Raw genomic sequence first — 25,844 nt, forward strand, 5'->3', positions numbered from 1 at the left:
CTTATTGCTGGAAAACAGAAGCATGCATGTTGATCCACGTGGCTGATGCTCTCACCATATCTGTAGAGCAGAACAAGCTATTGCCAGATTTATAAAGTTGTCTCTTGCTGGAACAGATTGGATTTGATGAAGCTGTGAAGTACAACATTTCAGAACTGAGGTACACAAAACCCTTGGGGAATACACAGTATACTGATTCTCCTGGTATAGACTGGATGCAGAGCCAGAAAGTCAAACATTAAGTAAGTGGACAATACCTGTGGTCTGGGAGCAGGTCCCAGATCCATTGTTCCCTCATGCTACCAGTCCTACCTCCGCCTCGCTCTTCCTGCACTCATTACTGTGCCTTTTCCCTCACTGAGTACGTCCCCTCCTTTTGTGCCTCTCTCCTATGAGATCTCCTGATTGTGCTGCTGTTGCTGTGACCACTTGTGCTTCCTTCCCCCTCTGACTTTTTTTGCGCCTTCTCCTCCAGCTACCCATGTGTGCCTCTTCTTTCCTTTGCTTCCTGTGCCATTGATCTTTACTTGTCTGTTGTGCCTTTTCTTTTTCACCCTTTTTGGCCTTTTGTGACTGTTTTTCGCACTCTCCAACTGATCATTTTGCCACCGCTCTGCCTGTTTCCCACCTTTTACCAAGCCCCTCCCACCTCCTAGGACCTACTTAATGGAGCCCACAGCGAGTGCTGCAGGCGTGCCAAAGACAAGCCTTTGTGTGCCCGTTCGTGCCCGGACCACATCAGGGCCAGGAACCCTGGCTCTCATCACCCCACAGCTAATCCGCCACCGACCTCCACGCCCTGAACACCGGACGCCTCAACAACCACTATTGACGCACCACACTCTATGGAAAAACCATTTTCCTGAACCAGTTGTACCATCACGCTGCAGAGCCGCACGCCAACCTCTCGCCATGCCAGACCAGGAGTGTACCACCAGCTCTATTATTTACTCTTCAACATGTGCTCAATGTACAAGCACTCCACTCAGTTGAGACATCTCATCGTCACCCTCGCACCCGTCATAGTCTTCCTCACCTTAGACCTGGCTCAATCTGTTATCTGCCCTGATATCGCCACAGCTACACCCGACGGATACGAAATCACCCACCACTATCACGTCAACAGCCCCGGAGGAGAAATAGCCATCATCTACTAAGTTACCATCTAGTGCACCACCACTGAGAATACCACCACCCCCATGGAACACCTCAACTTCAAGTTCCACAAGGACAGCAAGTCAACCAACAGAGGGGCACTTGCATACCAACCGCTCCCCAACTTCTACAACACCATTGCTGACTTTGACGCACCCCTCGACCTGGATTACAACTACATCTTCCTCAACTACCTCAACTTCCACCTCGATGATCCCAACGACAACACCGCCAATCTCCTCGACAGCATGAAGAACCTCAGACTCACTCAACTAGTCTGCAACCCCATTCAATCCACAGGACACACGTTGGACACCATCTTCCCCTCCAGCAACTGCGTCAAGTACAGCCACCTCACAGAAGTCACATAGACCAACCACTCCATCGTCCACTTCATAATCTCCAGGCCCTACACCGCCACCCCCAAGATGGCAAGTGCCACCCACTGCAGCTGGAGCATAGTGTCAGAGATCCATTGAACAGACACCCTCCACACCTGTAACCCAGCTGCCACCACTAACGTGCACCAGGGAGTCAAAACCTTTAACACCTGGATCACCAACTGCACCAACAGCATTGCCCCCATCAAGAGCAACAGACGCAGAAGATCCTCCTAACAGGCCAGCTGCTACACCCAAGAACTGAGAAGGGCAAAACACGATTGCAAACTGGAGAGGAGATAGATGGCACACCGGCAAGGTAACCTCTGACAGGGCGGCCTTCAAGACCTCCCTCAACCTCTACCACTGCCTGCTGAGGGTAAAAAAGAAGAATTCCCTAGCCGCACGCATCGAAACCAGCTCCAACCACAGCAGAACTCTTCAACAGTGTCAAAGCCACTGAAAACAACATCACCCCCTCACAAGAGCTCTGCGACAACCTCACTGACTCCTTCCATGACAATATCACAACTTTATACAGAAACTTCAAACACCAACCCACAGGGACTTCCTAAACCAAAATACCCACAGTGCAACCAACACAGACCCCGACTGACCACTTGGAACCAGCTCTCCACCCTGGATATCACCTCCATCTTGAACTCCATCCCCTCAGGAGCTCCAACAGCCCATGCCCGCATCACATCTTTAACCTCAAAAGCCACAGGATCAGCCAGGAACTCACCGCCCTGCTCAACAACTTACTCACCACTGCCACTTTTCCAGAAGTCAGAAAACACACCAAAGCCAAACCCCTACTTAAAAAGCCCTCCGCCAACTCAGCGAACTCATAAACTACCAGCGCATCTCATTGCTCCCATTCCGGGCCAGAGTTCAGGAAAAAACTATCAACAGACAACTCATGAAACACCTTGTGCAGAACTAGATACTTGACGCCTCCCAGACTGGATCTCGCAGCGATCACAGCACAGAGACCACCCTGATTGCAGCCACCGACAACATCTGAGCCCTCTTCAACCAGGGAGAAATGGCGGCTCTGATCTTCCTCGACCTCTAAGCAGCTTTAGACACTGTATCACACCATACACTGATTGAAAGACTTCACAACATCAGCATCCAAGGGGACACACTCAGATGGATTACCTCCTTTGTCACAGGAAGGACACAGAGGGTCTGCCTACCAACCTTCACCTCCGAGGCCAAGGATATCATCTGCAGCATTCCCCAGTGCTCAGCCCTACACTCGTCAACACCTACTTGACCCCACTGACCAACATCGTCAGAGCACATGGGCTCAACATTATGTCCTACGCAGATGACACCCAACTCATTCTCTTTGATGGCCCAACTGTACTGTCTTGTGAGTTAGAGATTAAAGGACCATTTAGTCCCATATGGACTATGTAGAACAGTGACGTAGGTGCTTGGGTGTGGGTGATAGAATTCATTCTGTAGAATCTTCAGTTAACAGTTGCACACTGAGGAATCAAGATGTGTAATACCAAGCTCCCTGTGTGGTGTTATCCTTTACATGTACCCAGGCAGGAGAGAATGATACAACTGATGACGATGAGAGGGTATTGCATAAATGCTGTGAACCAAAGAACACAGCATGCCCTCCCAGAGAGTTTGTTGTTGTCCAGCAAACTGCTTTTGAGTGCCAAGTATGCCCCAGTCGAAAAGAACATCGGCAGATGGTTATGTGGAGTCAAATCGCCACTCCAGCCAGTGCAAGGCGAGTGAGAAAAGTGAAAGCCTTATCGAAGGTTTAACACAGCCTAACACACAGAGCAGTCATTCATGGGGTACAACAACGCTAAAGACATAGACAACGAGGTACAGCAAAGTGCTAAAGGCATTTATATCTGAGTGCAAAGAAGCGCTATAAGCGGAAATATTCCCAAAACAAAGAAACGCTAAATGCAGTAGAAACAAGGCACAATACAAAAAGGCGAGAATGGTGAAGATACTGTGCAAGTAATCAAAACGCTACTCACCGAAAAAGAAAAAGACAGTACCTCACAAGCAGTGAGTGGGCTCGATGACCCAAATATTGGCACATGGCTAGTGCTTAAAGAAGATACAGGTCTGATTGGGGAGCCGACACTATAGGAGTGGGCTCCGCTCTGGGCAGCAGAAGTTTCACAGGTTATGATGCTGTTGCATTCTTGAACCCACTGCCTCCCTACGATACCGCCAAAAAGCAAAATGTAGGCGACAGATGGACTGCCTGGATCGAAGCATTTGATAATTTCATTGATGTACTGGAAGAAGTAAATGACAAAAAATATCATTAAATATCTGAAGAATACAGCGGGTGAATAAGTAAAAGGGGGTTAAAGTGGTAGATCTTTCTTATTTTTACCCCAGGCAAATTGTTAGCCCAACTGGAGGAAGTTTAAGTTCCCCCATTTTTGGTCAAAACTGGGCTGGGGTCTCGGGGGGTACTAGGGAGAACCAATTGTGGGCACCAGGGCCTTACTGACTGGAAACTGGGAGTAGAGTAGAGCCAGCAGGAGTATCACCCACCCAGGCAAATCTTGCAAGTGGGATAGGAGTCTCTATAGCCACCCCACAAGATCCCTGTTCCCCTCAGATACCTCCGAGGAGGCCCATAGACAGGGGCATTCTGGCGCCCAGCGACACTTCAGCTGTGACGGACCTAGTCTTTAAGGTTTTCAGCTGGAATGTCGCAGGGATTGCAAGAAAACTGGCTCTACCGGACTTTACTGCTTGGGTTGATGAGCACTCCCTGTGCCTTTTCCAAGAGACATGGAGCTTGGTGCCGGTCCATAGGGTGGGTTTTTCTTCCTATTCCTCCCCTGCGCAAGTCTCGGAAACAGGGAGAGGGCGACCTTCGGGTGGCCTTCTCATCTGGGTCGCGGCTTCTTTAGACTGCAGAGTAGTGGAGTCTCCCACAGGTTCCCCTGACATACAAAACATCACCCTAATAGATCAAAGGGGAAGAATTGTCTTAAATGTTTTTAATGTTTATGCCCGGGGAACCAAGGGCGGGAGAAAGTCTCCTGTAATATCTCTCCTCGAGACCTTGCTAAATAATACTCCATATAAGACTCGTACATTGGTTGCAGGTGATATGAACTGTACGTTCGAGCCCTTGGGCTCGGACGTCTCCCTCGACCAAGACGAGGAGGATACCAGGTTGGGGATCCCGGTACTGGAAATCCCACCGATCAGAAGGTGGACAGAAGTGGCGCTCCAGATATACTCCCTGAGCCTCGAATTCAACTTAAGGGCAGCTAATGGGAGGACATCCTCGGATAGGGGGGGTGCCCACACGTACAATAGACCAGGACACACCTCTAGGCTAGATTATTTCCTAATAGATGTATACTTATGGTCTTATGTAAGGGACATGCAGGTGGTCCCCTCGACTGAAAGTGACCACAATTCACTCTCCTTAAGTATGGTCCAGTGGTGGCGCCCCTTAAGGAAGGACAACATTAACCTGGTAGCCGCACCCCCGGATGAGTCTGAAGTCTCCCCTTGTGGTAGACGAATAAAATGGGCGAAATTGGTTTTATCCGAGGCAAAGGTAGGGGAAATCCAATCCCATTTAAACCATGCGGTAACAACCCTCGGAACCTCCTTAGAAGGGGTGGGTAGGGCGAGTGGGCTTTTTGTCTCCCTGGTAGAAGCCATAACTAACGTGTTTACCTTATACCCTAACAAGTCGGGCAACAAAGAATTTAAAAAACCAGTTGATGGTTGGTATACCCAAACATGTAGGGTTCACAAGGCCAAGTTAGTTGAGGCGGTTAAACTCAAGTCCCGTAGTGTGATACAGGAAGCAAGGAAGACCTATAATAAGTCCCTTAAATTTGCCAGGAGGGAGTGGGAAGACAAATTCTGGGAAGACCTGCTCCAGGCTAGTAAAATCAGGGATTCAAGGGCCTTTTGGAATCTCATAAGCACACGGAATAAACCCGATGCATCCGTGAGACCCTGCAACATCCCGTCTCAAAGCTGGGTAAAACACTTTGGGACCCTATACCTCCCCCCAGATGGGGAACTGAATGTGGGGATGGACCTTACACGAGCAATTGAACCTCATGCCTATGATCTCTTCACTCCTTTAGAGATTGAGGGGGTTATAGGGTGGGTAGCGCCTCGCAAGGCAGCGGGCCCAGACGGCCTTCCGGGGGACCTTATGAGGGCATACCCAGCGGAATGGGCAAGGGTCATAGCAGCTCTCCTAAACGATATCATGATGGGAGGGGCTGTGCCAGAATCCTGGAAAGGAGCGGTGGTGGTCCCGATTTATAAAAAAGGGTGCAGGGAAACACCGGGGAACTATCGCCCTATAAGTCTGATAGACTCCACCCAAAAGATAGCTGGTAAAGCTATCCTTGGAAGGATTCTCCATTGGGTGGAGGAGAATAAAATCCTATCAGACTTTCAGGCAGGTTTTCGGGCTGGTATGGGGACAATAGAGCAGGTGTTTAGGCTGGCACTATTGGGGTGGAAGGTGGTGGAACTGGGCAAGGGTAGTCTTTATTTGGCCTTTATAGACCTGAAGACTGCCTTTGACCTAGTCCCCCGGGAAGAGCTCTGGAGGGTGCTTTATGAGTTGGGATTACCCCCTTACATCTTGTCCCTTCTCATTAGCCTTCATGCCCATACCTTTGCACAGGTCCGTTGGGGTAAAAATGGAGAGCTCACTGAGAAGATACCAGTGTCCAGGGGCGTAAGACAGGGCTGTGTCTTGGCACCCACCCTATTTTCACTATATGTGAATGGGGTGGTAAAACATCTTCAACAAGAACCAGCCGACGCCCCCTGTCTCGGAGGAGTCCGTATCCCCACCCTGCTTTTTGCGGATGACACGCTCCTGATCTCGAAGACCCCACAAGGCCTCCAGAAATTGCTAACGCGATTCCAGGAGTTCTGTGCTGCAAAAGGCTTAATAATAAATGTGGACAAAACAAAATACCTAGTCCTAAATCCTCCTAAGAAACTGGGCCGTCCACCTACACTTAACTCGATTCCCTTAGAGAAAGTAGCCGAATTCGATTACCTCGGTATTCGGATTACGGATAGGATGTCTTGGGCAAATCATATTGACAAAATGGTCCTCAACCATAGGAGAGTAGGAGGAGCTCTCATGAGGGAGTTCAGGGCCTCACCTAGGAGATCACTTACCCCAGTAATCGATATCTACAAGGCCAAAGTAGTGACATCAGCCTTGTATGGGGCAGAACTGTGGGGCCACTGCCGATTGGACGCCCTAGTGACAGCGGAGAGCAAGCTACTGAAATCCATTATCTCCATTCCACTGAGCACACCATCTGTACCAGTGTGGTTGGACACGGGTTGTAAAAACATCAAAGATCAGGCCCAGCTTCGCCCGCTCCTGCTATGGACACGAATCTGGAGGGGTGAAGAACTAAAATCCTATGCTGATGCCCTGGGGGAAATAATGAGTCTGGGGGGTTGGGCTAAGATAAGATGGTTAAGAGAAACTAAAAAGCTTCTGGAGAAGATCGGTCTAGGAGACTGTTGGTCATCGCGTTCAGCCCCTCCAAAAGAAGTTGTCAAGGCGCTTTACTGGAAATGGACTGCGGAGCGTCTAATTACAAACCCTAACCACTGCAAGTCCACTGTCGCCTTTTTACAAATCAAAGACATTGTGGCTTTTGAACCCTACCTGGACCTGATCACCCTCCCCTTTGACCGAGCCCTTTATTTTAAATTTAGAGTTGGATCCCTTCCCCTAGGTGCTGTGGTATCGAATTGGACATCAGCGGCCCGTACTTCTCCAAACTGTGCATGTTGCCTGAGTAGGGTTGAGTCCATTGCGCATGTCCTATTTGAATGCCCGGATTATGCAAGGCCTAGGAGTTTCTGGTTGAAACCTCTTTGTCGAAATATGGGCACACGTAGCCACCTAGTAGCCTTGCGTATCCTAACCATGGACACTTCCCCCCCTATAGTGTGTGGAACAGCAAAATTTTTAAAGCAGTTTTGGCTTATTCGTTGTAAGAGATTGTCAGTAGCTGTTTAATTCCTTTTTTAGCTAATTTAGTAACGGGCAATTCATGTCCTTTTATCTTTTCTAATGAATTTTATACTGGCTTCTTGTAGCAATGCTTTTTTGTACACTGTAATGATTGTATTTTAATTGTGCTTATAAGATATCTTGCATATCGAATAAAAGTTTATGATGATGATGGTAAAAGAAATGATTAAGAAAAAAACACACGGTGGTGAACTGAGGCACTGTGATATGAAAGAGGCATTAAACACCGAGTCTAATCCAATGATGAATATAGACTACAAAAGGTATACATTCAGACAGGAAAGGCAGAAAACTGGCGAAATGATGGATGAGTTTGTTTATAGACTTGATACCCTCATCAAGCTTTGCAAGTTCAACAATGAAGAGGTCATGCGCAGGATGGGCCTTATTACGGACGCACGCTGCTTGCGCTGTGCGTCGCCTGGCGCCTCTTTTATACATTTAGCTTAGTCCCCACAAAGTGGCAGCCTACTGACTGGAAACGTGCGCATCCGTTGGTGCTATCGCATCAACCACCCTTGCACCAAACGCCCTTCTGTACCTACTTGGCTATGTCAAGGAGGTGCCCGATGCCCACAGGTGCCTTGTGGCAATGTTGCTGGTCCTGGCCAAACACAGAGTGGCAATGCACTAGGGGCGAAGACCGGCACCTACGCTCAAACTTTAGCTTGCTGATGCAGCATATTGTCAGACACAACTAACAGAATTTTGGAATCTTATGCCGAGCGCTAGCAGGCAGCACGATATATGGGGACCTCTGATCACATATTTACATAGTCTGGTGGACAACACCTCGGATCACCACGACCCAGTGAGTAGCTCGGAGTGCACACCTGCGCGGGCGACAGATACCTAGATAGGTGACACGTGGAACTCCACATATATGATTACTGTTATGTCTCTATTTGCCTCTCTAAAACCCCTTCCGCTTACATATGGGATCTGTTTCTTTCTGATGCGTATCTCAGAGACAATCACAATTCCGCCAAGTTACTAATGTACCGAAGAATGTGCCTTAAATCCTCTGTAACAGATTGATGTCATTGCTGAACAGCATGTATCATTGTGCTTATGTTAAAGCCTCAATAAAAACTTAAATCAAATTTTTTTTAAACTGTGAATTTATATACTGATAGCCAATTTGCATTTGAAGTTGCACATAAATTTGACAGGCTTTGGCCAGAAAACGGTTTCCTCACGTCTCAAGGAACAAAGATACAATATGGTCCTCTGATTAAATACTGAATGCTTTATCACTGCCAAAAAGAGTAGCCATTGTCAAATGTAATGTACACATAACAGCTGATGTGGTAAAGGGAAATGCCTTTGCTGATGAAACAATCAGACAAACACAGAATTTCATTAACATTAATTATTTCTACTTTTTGGTTTGCCCTAGATGATTCCAAGTGACAATGGGGTGCACTTCCACAATAAGGTAATGGAGTTGTTCTGCAAGGCAATGGGAGTACAACAGAAGTTCATTGTGAATATCACCCCAAGGCAGCCGGTGACATCAAATGGAGAAATAGTATCCTGAAGGCGAAGATAGTTAAAATATGTTCAGAGTCCACAATGACTTAAGTGGATGCCTTGCCACTTGTCCTTATGAATATGCAAACTACCCCAGATACTGTAACACATCTCAGCACACATGAAACAGTGACTGGAAGGCCCCTCACCTGTTCGGGGGTCCCAAAAGACATTGCTAACAACACAAATAACTGATAACCTGCTCCAAGAATATTGTGTTAAATTGACAAAACGTGTTTCTGCCTTTCATAAACAGGTGAACGACCCCTTGCCCTTGCCTCAGCAGGGGCCTTGATACAATATTTAACCCGGCAAACGGATGATGGTCAAGAACTTTCAGAGATCTAATTGCCTACAACCAAGGGTCTGTACGAGTTCCGCTAGCAACACAAACAGGCGTGAAGTGTCCAGGATGTAAGAATTGGATTCATGCCTTAAATGTGGAAAGAGCTCCCTTGCTCAGACCTTGCCACTGGCTGCAGCACACAGAATTACACCAACAAATGTGCCACCTCACCCCCCTCAGCCCATCAAGGATGCTGGCCCGCAATACAAGCCGTGCCCAGGCCCTACAGTAAGTCCATCTTCTTGACCCAACCAACTATAGTTTACTATTGGGTCCAGAGCTGCGAAGTACTGGTGACCTCTCAGGGCCTGGCGATGGTAAAGAATAAAGACCCTTACTGCTCAGGAGGGACAAGGAGAATGGAAAGGAACCATTCTGACAAAGAAATTGGGAATACCATTTGCTCTGATCATTACAAGACTAACAGCCGTTGTCATCTGCTTGCATGATTTATACTTCCTGAAATTACTAGGTTCAAATAATACCACACTTACTGAAGATCCGCACGATCACCATTCCAAAAGTACAGTGAAAGGGTTGCCATACAATGATGAATGCCTATCATAAGGAATTAAATGTCTCTGATTGTTGGATTTGTCTAAAACCTCCTTCTGTAACACAACACAAGATGAATGTGTTGCCTTCGAGTTTGACACTTAATGATTCTTGTTATATTCTATTTAAAGCAGTGATCACCTGGTTTTCTGGCCCGAGGGGTATTGATGTCAGATGCAAATACAGAGATGAAATAGTGGTACCTTTGGGTTGTTTTGTCGGAGAGGAAGGTTCCCCCTACAGGGACGCCTTCAAAGATAGTGTCATGAGTAAAAGATATAAACAAATTGTCCTAGGGAAGAATAGTTCAATTTACAGCACCTCTACCTTAATAAGCCTCCGGCCTTATGGGTAACAAGAGGACACAGACAATTTTGTCAGTCATCAAATGGATCACGAGCGATGAGACGGAGTAACTGCACCCATGTATTCAATCTGGACAATGCCTCTTGGCCCTCATTACCAGTGGAGCAGGCGGATTCCTCTGCTCAGGAGTTTGGTGATTTTCAGCTAGAAATACTATCTATGCTAGGGGTAGCAATGAATTCTAGAAGTATCAGGTAATTAGGCCGATTGCTAGAAGCAACAATAAATGAAACAACATGTGTCCTAGGTAATATTACGGTAGAAATGGCAGCCATGAAACAGGCAACTCTCCACAATCGTATGGCACTTGACATGCTCCTCGAAGAGAAAGAGGGCATTTGTAAAATAATGTACACTGAATGCTGCACGTTTATACATGTAAAGCCCCGAATGTTTATAAGGCCATGGAGAATTTACATGACATAGTGTTACAAGTGCATCATTTTGCTGAACTAACATGTGGAATGATATTTCTTCACTATTTGGAGCCCGGGGTTGGACTATAATAATGGTAATAATAGGTATAATTATTACAATATTAGTCAAGTGTAAATATGCTTCCTGTTTGCTGTCAGGTATGTACCAAATTGTGCATCACCCCCCCACCAAATAATGTTCACAGTTCAAGTGTCATGGTACAGCAGGAAAAACTCTCCCCTCTAATGCAAATAAATATTGAATAGCAAAGCATGAATACATTTTAATGGTGAGAGGACAGGCGCGGTTTCAACATCTGCTGTTTATCGTTCTTTCTTATCTAATTCTTATGTTCTTGTTCCTTCAGTTCTTGAAAACAATGGGTAAGCTAACCAGCATAAACAGTTCTCAGACTTTACCCACCCCTCCTTATGCCTACATACAGAAGCGTACAGGGTTTGTACAAATACATGGCTCATGAAATCACGGTAAAGAGACAACATGGAGGAGCAGGTGCTCAATATCACATTTATGCTCCCGCAGGTATGAGGTGGAAGGCTGTTAGCATTATAAGAGGTGACTTGGAGGTTTGGAATTATATTAGCATCTGAAAAGACAGACTGAAGCCCCAGCCGGCATACTACCAGAATATCAAGAACTAAATATCAACATGCCAAAATATCAACATCCAGAATATCATGAAGGTAAGCATATTTGAGTATCGGTTTGCTACGCTTAAGTCCATATTATATGATTTTGAATAATATGTATCTTCCAGGTATGCAGATGTGGAATTACTGACAGTAAATCTATACTTATCAATATATACTTACCTTCATGATATTCTAGCTGCTAGTATTTTCATCACAATATTTTGGCATGTCAATATTTTTGTACTCAGTAATCTGACAGACTCCCCGAAGAGTGCTAGCAATTATGAAAATGTATCTGGAAGGAACAAAGTGATCAGATGAGGAAGACACTATGTAGAAAGACCGTACTGCCAATGTGGGAAACTGTTCTCCTACCTTGCAGCGAGTACTGGAAAGAGTTAGTGAAGAATGATGAGGGAGTAAAGGACCTTCATGAGTAATTTCAGCAGCCATGTGGGCGTGTAGTTATTAGGGGACGAGATGGAGCTCTTTATCTATGTGGATTTCTAGGTCTGCGGCAATACCACAGAAGCAATAACTATATTACTATACCCATAAACTATTACCATGAGTACTAGCACTTTGCACAGATACATGAGAAATGCCTTGCAAAAAGATCATTCATGCAAGCTTTAATGCAAGTATTTGTGCAGAGTAATCAACAGAAATGCTGGTGATAAAAGGCTAGTTTTTTTCCACAATGTGATGCACGAGTACCACATTTGTAAGACAAGAATATTCCATTAGTCTTGACCAGGCAAGTCTGATAAATGTGAGTAAACTGATTAGTACAGTTTTTGTAAATGTTGTGGCTGAGCGCCTGAGTGGAAGGTACAGATATTCTTAGATGTGATGGGGACAGAGGATTTTGGTCTTTACAGGCCAGCTTGTGCGCAGACAACTAGCTTGTCTTATCACTGCCATTTTTGATTATTTCCTTTGATAGTGCCAATGTGAAGAGACATTTTGGCCAAGCAAGTACATTTTAAAGTTAATGAGGGGGTCCTAGCCAGCTAGGCTGCAGAAAGGAATTTCTGGTTTAGTTCTCAACTGATGTGCCTGTGGCAGTCTTTGAAAGGAGTGGCAAATTTCTCCCCTTTGACAAATATAAAAAAATAATAATAATTGCATCATATAGTGGGGGAATTGATTGAACTGGATTATGCTATCCTCTTCGTGATGACCTCATCAGCAATATAAGGATATGGATGAGAAATGCCAAAGCCCGTTGCTTCAAAAGGGCTTTGTGGGCTTGCAACCAACTCAGCACGGAAAAGAAAGCAGAGCCAGATGAGACACACAGACTTTGCAGAAAGGTAGGAATGCACTCTTAGGCAAATCATGTTTTTACTGTTGCCAGGGTATGACAGTGCTTATTGCTGGAAGACAGAAGCATGCATGTTGATCCACGTGGCTGATGCTCTCACCATATCTGTAGAGCAGAACAAGCTATTGCCAGATTTATAAAGTTGTCTCTTGCTGGAACAGATTGGATTTGATGAAGCTGTGAAGTACAACATTTCAGAACTGAGGTACACAAAACCCTTGGGGAATACACAGTATACTGATTCTCCTGGTATAGGCTGGATGCAGAGCCAGAAAGTCAAACATTAAGTAAGTGGACAATTCCTGTGGTCTGAGAGCAGGTCCCAGATCCATTGTTCCCTCATGCTACCAGTCCTACCTCCGCCTCGCTCTTCCTGCACTCATTACTGTGCCTTTTCCCTCACTGAGTACGTCCCCTCCCTTTGTGCCTCTCTCCTATGAGATCTCCTGATTGTGCTGCTGTTGCTGTGACCACTTGTGCTGCCTTCCCCCTCTGAATTTTTTTGCTCCTTCTCCTCCAGCTACCAATGTGTGCCTCTTCTTTCCTTTGCTTCCTCTGCCATTGATCCTTACTTGTCTGTTGTGCCTTTTCTTTTTCACCCTTGTTGGCCTTTTGTGACTGTTTTTCGCACTCTCCTCCTGATCATTTTGCCACCGCTCTGCCTGTTTCCCACCTTTTACCAAGCCCCTCCCACCTCCTAGGACCTACTTAATGGAGTCCACAGCGGGTGCTGCAGGCGTGCCAAAGACAAGCCTTTGTGTGCCCGTTCGTGCCCGGACCACATCAGGGCCAGGAACCCTGGCTCTCATCACCCCACAGCTAATCCGCCACCGACCTCCACGCCCTGAACACCGGACGCCTCAACAACCACTACTGACGCACCACACTCTATGGAAAAACCATTTTCCTGAACCAGTCGTACCATCACGCTGCAGAGCTCCACGCCAACCTCTCACCATGCCAGACCAGCAGTGTACCACCAGCTCTATTATTTATTCAACAACATGTGCTCGATGTACAAGCACTCCACTCAGTTGAGAGATCTCATCGTCACCCTTGAACCCGTCATAGTCTTCCTCACCAAGACCTGGCTCAATCTGTTATCTGGCCAGATATTGCCACAGCTACACCAGACAGATACAAAATCACCCACCACTATCACGTCAACAGCCCCGGAGGAGAAATAGCCATCATCTACTAAGTTACCATCTAGTGCACCACCACTGAGAATACCACCACCCCCATGGAACACCTCAACTTCAAGTTCCACAAGGACAGCAAGTCAACCATCAGAGGGGCACTTGCATACCAACCGCGCCCCAGCTTCTAAAACACCATTGCTGACTTTGACGCACCCCTCGACCTGGATTACAACTACATCTTCCTCAACTACCTCAACTTCCACGTCGATGATCCCAACGACAACACCGCCAACCTCCTCGACAGCATGAACAACCTCAGACTCACTCAACTAGTCTGCAACCCCATTCAATCCACAGGACACACGTTGGACACCATCTTCCCCTCCAGCAACTGCGTCAAGTACAGCCACCTCACAGAAGTCACATAGACCAACCACTCCATCATCCACTTCATAATCTCCAGGCCCTACACCGCCACCCCCAAGATGGCAAGTGCCACCCACTGCATCTGGAGCAAAGTGTCAGAGATCCATTGAACAGACACCCTCCACACCTGTAACCCAGCTGCCACCACCAACGTGCACCAGGGAGTCAAAACCTTTAACACCTGGATCACCAACTGCGCCAACAGCATTGCCCCCATCAAGAGCAACAGACACAGAAGATCCTCCAAACAGGCCAGCTGGTACACCCAAGAACTGAGAAGAGCAAAACACGATTGCAAACTGGAGAGGAGATAGATGGCGCACCGGCAAGGTAACCTCTGACAGGGCGGCCTTCAAGACCTCCCTCAACCTCTACCACTGCCTGCTGAGGGTAAAAAAGAAGAATTCCCTAGCCGCACGCATCGAAACCAGCTCCAACCATAGCAGAACTCTTCAACAGTGTCAAAGCCACTGAAAACAACATCACCCCCTCACAAGAGCTCTGCGACAACCTCACCAACTCCTTCCATGACAATATCACAACTTTATACAGAAACTTCAAACACCAACCCACAGGGACTTCCTAAACCAAAACACCCTCAGTGCAACCAACAAAGACCCCGACTGACCACTTGGAACCAGCTCTCCACCCTGGATATCACCTCCATCTTGAACTCCATCCCCTCAGGAGCTCCGACAGCCCATGCCCGCATCACATCTTCAACCTCAAAAGCCACAGGATCAGACAGGAACTCACCGCCCTGCTCAACAACTTAATCACCACTGCCACTTTTCCAGAAGTCAGGAAACACACCAAAGCCAAACCCCTAATTAAAAAGCCCTCCGCCAACTCAGCGAACTCATAAACTACCATCCCATCTCATTGCTCCCATTCCGGGCCAGAGTTCAGGAAAAAACTATCAACAGACAACTCATGAAACACCTTGTGCAGAACTAGCTACTTGACGCCTCCCAGACTGGATCTCGCAGCGATCACAGCACCGAGACCAGCCTGATTGCAGCCACCGACAACATCTGAGCCCTCTTCAACCAGGGAGAAATGGCGGCTCTGATCTTCCTTGACCTCTAAGCAGCTTTAGACACTGTATCACACCATACACTGATTGAAAGACTTCACAACATCAGCATCCATGGTGACACACTCAGATGGATTACCTCCTTTGTCACGGGAAGGACACAGAGGGTCTGCCTACCAACCTTCACCTCCGAGGCCAAGGATATCATCTGCAGCAGTCCCCAGTGCTCAGCCCTACACTCGTCAACACCTACTTGATCCCACTGGCCAACATCGTCAGAGCACATGGGCTCAACATTATGTCCTACGCAGATGACACCCAACTCATTCTCTTTGATGGCCCAACTGTATTGTCTTGTGAGTTAGAGATTAAAGGACAATTGAGTCCCATATGGACTATGTAGAACAGTGACGTAGGTGCTTGGGTGTGGGTGATAGAATTCATTCTGTAGAATCTTCAATTAACAGTTGCACACTGAGGAATCAAGACGTGTAATACCAAGCTCCATGTGTGTGGGGTTAACCTTTACATGTACCCAGGCAGGAGAGAATGCTACAACTGACGACGATGAGAGGGTATTGCATAAATGCTGTGAACCAAAGAACAGAGCATGCCCTCCCAGAGAGTTTGTCGTTGTCCAGCAAGCTGCTTTTGAGTGCCAAGTATGCCCCAGTCGAAAAGAAAATCGGCAGATGGCGTATGTGGAGTCAAATCGCCACTCCAGCCAGTGCAAGGCGAGTGAGAAAAGTGAAAGCCTTATCGAAAGTTTAACACAGCCTAACACACAGAGCAGTCATTCATGGGGTACAACAACGCTAAAGACATAGACAACAAGGTACAGCAAAGTGCTAAAGGCATTTATATCTGAGTGCAAAGAAGCGCTATAAGCGGAAATATTTCCAACACAAAGAAACGCTAAATGCAGTAGAAACAAGGCACAATACAAAAAGGCGAGAATGGTGAAGATACTGTGCAAGTAATCAAAACGCTACTCACCGCAAAAGAAAAAGACTGTACCTCACAAGCAGAGAGTGGGCGCGATGACCCAAATATTGGCACATGGCTGATGCTTAAAGTAGATACAGGTCTGATTGGGCAGCCGACACTATAGGAGTGGGCTCCGCTCTGGGCAGCAGAAGTTTCACAGGTTATGATGCTGTTGCATTCTTGAACCCACTACCTCCCTACGATACCGCCAAAAAGCAAAATGTAGGCGACAGATGGACTGCCTGGATCGAAGCATTTGATAATTTCATTGATGTACTGGAAGAAGTAAATGACAAAAAATATCATTAAATATCTGAAGAATACAGCGGGTGAATGAGTAAAAGAAATGATTAAGAAAAAAACACACGGTGGTGAAGTGAGGCACTGTGAAATCAAAGAGGCATTAAACACCGAGTCTAATCCAATGATGAATATAGACTACAAAAGGTATACATTGAGACAGGAGAGGCAGAAAACTGGCGAAATGATGGATGAGTTTGTTTATAGACTTGATTCCCTCATCAAGCTTTGCAAGTTCAACAATGAAGAGGTCATGCGTACTCATGGATGCTAGAGTGGAAGAAAGAGATGACAGACAAGCAGCTAACATGGAGGCCAGAACTGCCCAAAATGAATCTGCCCTGAGTGTGAAAAGTAAGCTGAAACACAGGGTAGAAAGCCATAAAGCAATGTCTCCAAAGAAAAAGAAGTTGTGTTTTCGATGTAGATTTTCCTTTCCACATGAAGGTAAACGCTCTGACAGTGGACAGATATGCATAGGGCTTCGGGAAAGAGAACAATTTTGTAACGGTTTGCAAAGCCTGGGGAAGATAAGCCGCATCACGTCAAGAAAATAAAATGGCGGAAACACCAAGTGCATCACAATGAGAAAACACAATGGATGCCAGAAAGTAAAAAAAATCAAAACAACGCCCACAAGGCCAAGTGGCAACATCAGTTGAGGCAAGTAGAAACTGAACGATGTCGACTGACGTCAAAGTCCTCGTCTAAATGTTGTCACAGTCATTATCAAATGACAGCGACGAAGAGGGGTGTGTGATGTCAATGTCAACCACTGAACAATGTGCAGATGTAGGATTAGCTTCTTATCAGGAAGAGTGCCAGTCGAAACAAGATCGACAAGTGAAAGTGTGAAATTAATTTGGACACTCTTCCAAAATCACACTGAACATTAACAGGTGCTCCATACCGTTTATCATAGACAGTGGCACGTCGATAAACATTATGCCAGCGGAAAAGTACCATGAACTGTCTCTAGAGCACCGTTTAACCCCAATGAAAACCAAATTGTATGCATGGGATGCTTCAACGCCCCTGCAAAGTCAAGGCTCATTTATGGCAACGATGAATCATAAAAAGACAAAAGTACACGCAGCAATTCATGTCCTCTAAGGCACTTTATCGAGTGCATGTTTACTTAATTTTAGCACTGCTGCTGACATGGAGCTGATTTCTGTAAACTACGTCAATGCCTATCACAAGGTAATACATTTATTTACATCTCTGTTTCATGGACTAGGAAGACTTAAGACAATGAAAGGACAACTTCACATAAATGAGGACATCCATCCTGTTGCTCAAAAACATTGTCGAATTACATTTGACTTGAAAGAGGCTGTTGAGAAACAAACTGAGACATTATTGAAACATGATATCAATGAGTGATCCACTGCTCCAACGCTATGGGTGTCCCCCATAGTGGAAGTGTCGAAGAAGAATGGTGGAGGAGCCGAGAGCGCATCTGTGTTGATATGCACGAAGAGAACATGGCGATTGAAAGAGAACGACATCCAGATCCACATATTACTGTAATGATTATGGAGCTAAATGGAACCAAAGGCTTTTCCAGCCTTGATTTGAACAAAGGGTATCACCAACTCGAACTGGAAGAAAACTGCAGGTATATTACTACCTTTTCGACTCATGTTGGACTGTTTGAATAGAAACACCTACGTTTTAGAGTGTCCTCCACTGCAGAACTCTTTCAGGATGTAATTCGTTGCATGATATAGCCAGTCACAAATGTTTTTAATGACAGTGATGACATATTAATTTTTGGGGCCACACAAAAAGAACATGCTAAAGCTCTTACATAAGTGTGTCAGATACTTGCTGATGCAGGTTTCACTTTAAACTGCAGAAAACAAATCTCAAGGTCTTCTGTCATATCTTTTCAGATGGGGGAATGACTCCAGATCCAAATAAAGTACAAGCCTTGTCATCCACTCCCCCCCCCCCACAAGATGTAATTATGCTGTGATCCTTCCTTGGTATGGCCAGTTAGTATTGTTCAAGGTGTATATGTGACTATGCCACTGTGCCTACCTGTTAGAAATAGGATTTCTGGTTGGCTAAGGCTTGCGCCAAAGCCAGGCAGAATCCACCACTCTAGTCAGGGCAAGGGAGTTACACATCAAAGATAACCCCTGCTCACCCCCTTGGTAGCTTGGCACGAGCAGTCAGGCTTATCCCGGTGGCGATGTGTAAAGCATTTGCGCAACACACACAGCAACAACATACTAGGCACACCAGAAAAGGAACTCCACAAAAGGTTATATATAAAAGTAGCCTTTGTATTATCATAAAACACATTAGATGGTAATCATACAATATACACTGTGCCAACCGGCACTGGGCAATATTTACAGGGGATTATTTACACATGACAGGGCCACGTGGGCCACTGTCAGAATCATCACTTGGTAAAAATAGTAAAAGTAAGAACATATCACAAACGTAGACCACAACCAGTAATTACTGGCAAACACTATACTCAGCATCACCCTGTAACATAAATCATATCATGCACAGTATCACATCAGGCGTGAAATATATTCTGCGCCAACCTCATAAGCCTAAACATAGTAGACCATAACCTCCTAAACATAACTCGCATTAGGAAATAAACTTACTAACATTAACCGCAGTAGGGAATTACTCATGCTTGAACCACAGTGGAGAATAAAATAAAACATACCACAGTAGGTAAAATCTCATAATCATAAAATCACATCTAGAAGCATAAATCAGGGTGCATAAAACATACTATATAAATTACATTTCCTAGCACCTATACAAATCACATTAGTGCCTGGCGCCCTACAAACCTAATAGTCCCCCTGGCCAACAGGCCATCTCTAAGGGGCTCAAATGCCCTACGTCCAGACGTCAGGGCACACTGCCAAAGCAGCGAAAGTCAAGGGTGTGCAATCTGTGCAGACCTAAATGTTGCAGCTGCCCACTACTTGCTCGGCAGCTGGGAAAGTATGGGGCAAAGGAGTGCATCTCACTCCTAACTCAAAACATGCCCCCAAAGAACTGTGCGCCTAAACGGTGCAGCTGCCCACTACTTGCTGGGCAGCTGTAAATACCAAATGCGGCCTGGATACTCCTGGTGCCCTTGGAATCAATTTGCCAAACGTTGCAGCTGCCCACTGTCTGGCGGGGCAGCTGAGAATGAGGAACATGACGGGGCCCCACTGGGTGTTTTCAATAAAATTGGCCCCCATGTTGGAGCACACAGGCTCTCCTAAACAGGTATGCCCTAAAAATAACTTGCCCCCAAGCGTTGGAGCGTGCTGGCTCCTAAAACAAAACATGCCCCACAAAGGAACTGAACTGCTCCTTCAATGGTGGAGCGGCACGCTGCCAGCTGGAGCCGCTCGCCAACTGTGCACTTTGGGTGGGGACTCTGCTCCTCTCCCAGTTGCTCTGCGGCAGCCCACGGGACTCCCTCTTCACTCCGGGAGTCCCGCCTGGAGTATCCCGGGATAGCGGCATTGCTCTCTTCACCCGGGCCCCCTCCTGGGACCCGGGACTCGTCATCAGTACTCGGGGAGGCGGGGTAGGCTCCCTTCCTCCCCCAGCACGCAGCACAGCTACCGGCCGCACTTCTCCTTCTCGCGTTCTCCGGCGGGCGGGACTTCTGGTTTTCGATCAGGCCGGCGGCGGTGAAACGTGGGGTGGGCTCCCGCATTCAAGTAAAGTACATTTGCGGCATATACAGCGGGGTGGGCACCCGCTAAGGAATAAACAACAGCCGCAATGCGGGGTGGGCACCCGCTATTTGAGTATAAAAATAAGCGGGGTGGGCACCCGTAGAGTAACAAGAAATGCGGCATGAAAGCGGGGTGGGCACCCGCCGCATTGGCATACCAGGGGAATCCCTACGCAGTAGATGCCCCCCAGCAAGGGCTGCAGCGCAGCACTGCGCAGCCCACATTCTCCCCTTTCCTGGGGAATCATTAAAATTTAGCGCTCACGAGGCACTAGCAGTACAGAGTCCTGAAGGATAAGGAAGAGGAAGCAAAGTCAAAGGGGTCCCAGCAAAAAGGTCCTCAAAGATGAAAAGGGCAATGCAGGGCCCAGGGAGGCAAGCCCTCATGGTAGCCCCCCCTGGGCACAAGCAGCAGCACGCTCTGGCAGGAACAGCACTCCAGAAGACTGAACATTTACATGGGGTCACAGCCCCTATATTTATACTACTAAATCCCTTTGTCTAAGTGCAGGGCATGGGAGAACCAGATACAACAGGTTCAGGGGCACTTTGTGTACATGACTCCTTCCTTCTTTTCACAGAACAAGCCAGGGACATCAGACGCACCACAGGAGGTTGAGCCAGCATTGTGGTGGGGAGGCACAGCCCTATTCAGGTCCCAGGTTCAACTCCTCCCTCTCATCTACATGCAGATCTCTCTATTCACCACTGGGCAGACTCATCCTGGCTCCTGGAATTCCCCAGCCCTCTCAGCTCCTGTCAATCACAAGCCAGATATGCAATTCACAACATGCAGGCAGACACATAGGACACAGAAATGCCAACTTCTAAAAGTGGCATTTCTAACATAACCACAATAAGTCTGCGCACACTATTGCGCACTGCATTTTGTCACACGATTTCAGACATACCAGAGTTGACCACACAGCTCCTCTCATAAAAGGAATTACCGCTGACACACACTGATCAGGGCATCCCTATGCATTCCTATGGGAGGGCAGGCCAACCTTCCAAATGTACCACAGAGAGCGCACACACTTTACACTGGGCCACAGTGCTAAAGTGAGCAGAGGCCTAAAATCACTACCACCATGTCAGAGCTTAAGGCAAAAAGTTCAGGGGTGAACCTGCCAAAAAGGGCCAAGTCCAACACTGCCCATTTGAACGATTTAACTAAACAAAATGTTCCATTTCAATGGGCATGTGAATGTAAACAGAGCTTCGAGCATGCAATTGACAATGTCACTGAAATGGCATATTTGGATCTGAAACCGCAGACCGAGGTTGTTGTTGATGCAAGCCCAGTGGGGTTGGCTGCCATCCGTGCCCAGCACACTGGACCAGGGGTGTGGAATTCCTTTAGCCCAAAGCCCAGGAAAAATTGTTAGATGTCAAGGACAACACGTTTTCAGTTTAGTTTGTTCTTGGGACAAGTAGGCCCAACCCCCTGCAGCACAAACCCTTTGGCTGCCAGATTAGTTACCACATCATGGATCAAGGAAGGGCATTGTCTGCAGTTAAGGTAATAGTTGTGTCATATGTTAATGCCATTCCAACTTGTATTTTTGGTTCATTAATAGAAAGCCTTTATTGTTAGGGTGAGTGCTCTAAGGACATACTGTAATTTCAGACTACACTACTGACACTGATTCCAGTATAAAAATGTGTAAGTATGTTTGCAAAGTTTAATAATATGAGGCTGCATATAATGCTTCCAGGATGCTCTCTGATTAGAAGCAAATATATGCAAAAGCTTGAAAGCAAGATTGATGATTCTTTAATTTCAAAATAAAATGTTCATTAAAAAATGCAACTAGAAACAGAATGTTTTCCTAAACTACACAGAAATTGTAGGTACCATTTCTTTGGAGCATCATTTAGTAAAATGTGTTGATGCATACTAGTATTTCCCCAAAATATCTATATTCTTAAATCAATGTAACTAGTTTAAACAAAATTATAGGAAACATGACAACAAACAAGCACTGGCAAAGCCAATAGGTAGAACATTGATGATCAGCCTTTTGGGTTTGTCAATGCGTGTCCTGTTTTGGCATGGTTTATATACAACTTTATTGTTGTGGGAGCGGCTGGGCCCTCATCATTATAATAAACATTTGCAAAAGCAAAAATATTTTTTGTCTCAAAAACCACACATTGCCCCAGTAGTTCCTAGCACTGAACAAACCTACTTTGCGCGCCAATATGCTCCTTGTGAAAGAGAAGAATGCTGTCATTCACAGTGAAACCAGCCAGTAGATAGAGAGAGAGGGGAAGGGGGAGGCAGACAGGAAGACAGACAAATATTTTTTGTCAAATTCTTTTTATTAAACATAAGCAGTATGAAGGTGGCATTACAGTAAAGAGGAAAGAACACTCCCCACAGTTGTTAAACAAGCTAATGAAGGTACAAATTCTTCACATGAGGAAGCCGTTATCGTTAGCTGGGTACTAGTTACAAGCCGTCCCTACTATACTTGTGCGTTGAGCATCTTATGTCGTAGATCTTTATAACCCCTACCCAGCTAGCCCACCCTCAACACAAACAATGAAAAAACAATTGCGGTGGTAACTAAATGGTGTGAACACTGGCCACGCAGCATGATGTGTGATTCTGAAAGCGCATTGTGGGACTCCGGGGTCTAATCAAACGTTTATGGAGGGGGACCCCCGAGCGCACCTGGGATTATCAGTGCTGGGTTCTGTTTAGCTTAAAACTGGAACAAGTGCATAGCCCGTAATGAGGGTGGGCATACCGCCAAGGGGCAGTCCTGCATGAGATATGCGACTGGAGGGCTCCATTTATATTTCAAAAAATTTGTAATCATCCCTGAAAATATCTGCCATTCTTTCCATGATGAGTAATTTCCAGAGGCGTGAGTGCCATTGTGACAGCACCGGTGCCGCCTTCTTCTTCCATGCCGCCGCAATTGCGATTTTGGCCGCTCCTAGGCATGCCCATATTATAGCCCAATCCACTTTCATTTAATGTTCCAGCTCTGGGTCTCTTATACCCAGGAGAGCTCCTTCTATGGAGGTTGGGATGGGGTAGCCAAGCATATCCTTCATGTGAACGAAGATTTCCTCCCAGAAAGTTTTGATCGTGGGGCAACTGTAATTCCGTGTGAAGGTCTTGCACCTTGTCATGAGTGGCCATTGCTCGTTTGTCCAGTTTCTGCGCCTGGGTCCCCATCTCCAACACAGGGCAGACATGCGCTCGGTTAGATCTGTTTTGAGTTGATCTATGTAAGACTTGATATCCTATTTGATTTTGGAGCGGATTTCAGCCTTGAATTCCCTAATTCCCTAAGAGAGGTCATTAGGTCGTCTTTAGTGAGCGTGATGGTGGCGGTATCTCCCCCTTGTTCCAGTGCCTGTCTTTTCTCAGTGGGGGTGATGAAGCTGGAGACTCAGCCTATCACTTTCTTCGGTGGCATAGATGCAGACCAGCCGCCCCCGTCTCGGTGAGTGAGCAACCTCCACCTGGTGACGGCGGGCCCCACAGCAGATGTGTCTTCCTCCTCTGGCAGCTAGTGGTGACTCAGGGGCAAACCCCCCCACGCGAAGGTTGCGCCTAAGAATCTGACACCCCCTCGGAGGGATACTGGGTTACCCCCTTGGACTCCACTGGACCATCTCTAAATCTGGCGCTGCACAACAGTCAACTTTAGGGCGATAGTCCCCTGGGCAGGGACTCAGCTTTTGGTGCTGTTCTGTGGTCACCGGTGTATGTTTGCCCTATGGAGGCCCTCCGCTCACTGCCGCTTTAAGCTCCTGGTGAAAGTCGTGACGGCTGCCATTTTGAGGCCAGGCAGCCCAAGGCCAGCACCGCGTGCCTGTCTAGATCCACTCACAAGTGCCCAAATGCTTGCGGGGGCTGCAAACCGAGACCCCCGGTTCTCAGTGGGGTCACCGGCGTCACCACCCACCTCCCCTCTCACTGTCATTCGTCGGGGCAAAGATGGCGGGCGCGGGCCTCATCGCTGCAGCAGTCTCTTCTCGCTAGATGCACCGTCCAGTCGTGTAGCCCTCCTCTCATCGGCCCGCACACTGTAGCCTCACTACAGGCTGACACTGGCCCTTGCGGCGGCTCTCAGGGCTCCTCCTCAGCGAAGTTGTGGAGTCGCTGCTTCCCCGACTGATGCCGCCATTTTGGGAGCTTCAGCCGCTCTTTCTTGCTTCTTCTTCGGCCGCTTTTCTCTCTGCTCCCAGCTTGCGATAGCACTCCTGCACGGCACCACCGTTATCACGATGCTTCAGACGCCAGTTGACTGAGTTTTTGGCTTACCCTTCACATCGAATAGCGCACTCGGACAGCTACATGGCTCTGGAGCCTAGGTGAATCACGTCCACCCCGACAACTTGCCCCAGACAGACAACATTTTAATATAAAAAAAACATGTCTTGATTAATGCCAGACCTAAATAAGGGCCCAATTCTTAAAGAAAGTCACAAAAGTGCAGCTATGGTTTATTTCCTTGCATTAGTGCAGATTTAAGGCTTTCATGTATTCACAAGAATTTACATGAGTAGGTTAGGCAATCTGACGCCTAGAAAATATTTGTGAGCTGCATTTTAGCATGAGCAAATATGCATGTGTAGATTTACTTATGCGGAAATCTGTTGAGCAGTAACAGGTTCACTTTCCTACCAACCACTTTTTTCCCAAACTCTGGATGGTTGACCTCTGCCCGTGTCAGGGGTACATTTCCAGCCTTACTCTGTAGAGTAAAATATTAGAGACGAGCTGATGAAAACCCATAAAACATGCTAGTAGGTTTGCACAGACTCAAAATGGCATTCCAACCATTGGGAACTATTGCTTACCGCTGCCTCCAGCTACAGTCTGTGGAAAGATGGCAAATTAAGTGAATTGCTAGTATTCAAATCCTACTATGGTATGAGCTCTGGCACAGTCAGAGATCTTCTTATCAGAAGTCTAATATAAGGAGATGGCTGCTATAATTTGCCACTGCACTACATGGCACCAAAGTGACAAGTGGATTTTGTTACAGGACAAGTGGATTTATGAAGCAGCCTGTCCCATGGACAAGTAGATATTTTATTCAATTTGAAAACCCCTGCTGGACATCCCGATGCTATCAAAAACATTGTGGCATTTTATTCAGAGATTGTCATTGACAGAATGTGCCTATTGACAACCTGAAAAAGAAAGTCTTGCTGTGGTGTGGGCTTGTGAGCATTTTCATGTGCTCCTGTATGGAAAGCCTTTCAAGGTTGTCAACGATCACCAGGCATTGGTCACCATTTTCAGCAATCTTAAAGCCAAGCTGCTCCTCGCTTTTCGAGGTGGGGGTTACAACTGCAGGAGTAGATTATACGATTGTGCACCATCCAGGAAAAGGTCAGAATCCTGCTGATTACTTCTCACATGTCCCAATACGATATCATGGCAATGCTTCTGAAGCTGCAGATGCTTAT

Source organism: Triturus cristatus, chromosome 1_2 (genome assembly GCF_964204655.1).
Source record: "Triturus cristatus chromosome 1_2, aTriCri1.1, whole genome shotgun sequence".
In the NCBI taxonomy this organism is placed as follows: Eukaryota; Metazoa; Chordata; class Amphibia; order Caudata; family Salamandridae; genus Triturus; species Triturus cristatus.